Below are 2500 nucleotides of genomic sequence, written 5' to 3' on the forward strand. Positions count from 1 at the left end.
TAGCCCCGAGATTGGTAAAGGTAACATTAATAGACTGTCAATGATCTTCAATGAACACGAACGCAGTAACGCCCAGAAATGAAAGAAACACAAGCCACAATAGACAGTAAACAAAAGCTGATAGATGATAGAGAATAAACAATAAACAGTAGATAATAAGTCGCAACGTTTCGAGTGAGATGAAACGCCTCCTCGGTAATGACATTTGGGCTTTATCATCTGACGAGGAGTAAGATGATAAAATACTAATAAAATACTAATGCTAAGAATCAGAGAGCCTACCGTTCACAATAACAAAGAGCATACTGAAATTCTGTTACTGTTAGTTTTTATTTTACTGAAATTCTTACTTAAATGAAACTCTTACTGGAAGTTTTACTTCACTGAGACTCTTTATTCACTGAAATTCCTACTTTACTGAAACTCTTTACCTACTGAAATTCTTAATTCACTGAAAATCTGACTTAATTATAGGAAATTTGTTCTGAATTGGATTGTTGTATTTCAGAACAACGTGGCCTACCACTTATTCTAAAACTGACATCATTAGAATTTATCACAAGGCGTTTCGAGTTTATGTCCAAGTTGCACGAGTCTTCTACAAGTAGGACGAGGATTATTGTAGCATATTTATTGAATCACAATAAATATTTCAGATTCTCTTGTCCATTTTCCTATAGTTTTGTGATTTTATATTGTGGTCTTATATTCGTATGGTTTCCTTGTATTGTATGTCCCTAGATTATAATTTCGTATGTTATAGTCTTGCATTTTTGGAACCTTTTTAACTTTTAATTATTTAGATGACACGAAAACTAAAGACTATTGTATGAAGCCTTTCTATTCGAGTGAATAAAGCCATACCTTGCGCGACGTAAGAAAAGTCAATCTTTACACTGTCAGGTGATTTGCTACAGAGGTTCTCGAAGGCGTCGTGAGTGAAATGTTCTTGCAGCAGCCTCTTGTCGCCTTGACTCTTCGCCCTCCTCCGACACGACGACCCTGACGCGGTGACTTGGACGGACTCTTTTGTTTTGAAGGTCACGATGGACGCTCCACTCATCGAGATAAAAGATGGCGATCTGGCGCACTACTCTTCTTACTGCTGGAAATGAGTGTTGACAGCCTGTTTTCTGCGATACTGATACTGAACAATGCTGATAGCGAGCACCTTTATTTGGTCTTCACAACTGTACAGTTTCCATATACAATTTGGTAAAAAAGACTGACTAAATCTTACACTACGTGCCTCCTTGCTTGTTGTCTTTTTGGCTATCGACCCGAGGGCATGTGGCTCTACTTAACTCAACCGGCAAAAGACCAGTGAGTCAGTGGATCCTTTTCAGTGTAATGTCATAAAATTGTATCTCTTCACACCGCCAGAAAATCGAGAAAAGTGAAACAAAGCCCGCCGGTCTCTGCGACTCGAAAGACACCACGAAGCTCATTATCACATGGACCGCGGGTGTCGCTGTAGCTGTAGACGCTGAAGATTTCCCGAATCTCGCTGACCAAAGGAAGGGAATATAGGGCCAGGTTTGCAGATTCAAATGGGAACTTTCCAAGGAATATGTAGGTTTTGACTGACGCATTCATCTCCAATTTTCGAAGGTTTGGCGAGAAATTCTAACTCAGTGGAGTAATTGCAGCTTCAATCGTAATTAAGTAGGCTAAAGTTTGATAATTAGTAGTTCAATATGCCTTACTTTGGTCAACTGTAGTTCAGTAAACCATAATATTTTCAGCTACAGGTCATTTGTAGTTTATTAATTTGTGTACACACAAGCATATTTACACACAGACACACAGATACACACACACATATCTACACGCACACAAATACACACACATCTACACGCACACAAATACACACACAACCACGAACACACACATGTACTTCAAAATGCCGTACAGTGGATGTGGAAATCAGCCGAGCGCACAAGGAACCTAAAAAAAAAAAAAAAAAAAAAAAAAAAAAAAAAAAAAAAAAAAAAAAAAAAAAAAAAACTCCACTCAAGATGCATAAACACACGTTTGTATTCTTCATTGGCATGTTTTAAAACCAGCGACTGTTGATTTATGATTAAAAGGCACAGCAAGAGTTATCTTTCGGATTATACTCTCTTCGGTCGGAAAGGAAAGGAAAATTTGAAAAAGGCAGTAATTCTCTATGCTGTTTGACCAATCAAGCTGATTATTGTATTGGCACACATTTTCCCTTTTCCCCCACCCCTTTCTACCTCCCATACACCCCCTCTTCCCTCCTAACCTACCCTTCGCCCCCCCTCCCCCCCTTCCACACTCCCACATCCTTTCACCCACATCCACATCTTCCCACACCCTTCCGACCCCCCTCCTCCCCCTTTCCACCCCCACATCCTTCCACCCACACCTACCCACACCTTCCAACACCCTTCCTTCCCCCTTTCCTCACCTTCCCACACCCTTCCTACCCCCCTCCTCCTCCTTTCCACCCTCCCACATCCTTCCACCCACACCT

This window comes from Penaeus vannamei, chromosome 20 (genome assembly GCF_042767895.1).
Source record: "Penaeus vannamei isolate JL-2024 chromosome 20, ASM4276789v1, whole genome shotgun sequence".
NCBI classification, from domain to species: Eukaryota; Metazoa; Arthropoda; class Malacostraca; order Decapoda; family Penaeidae; genus Penaeus; species Penaeus vannamei.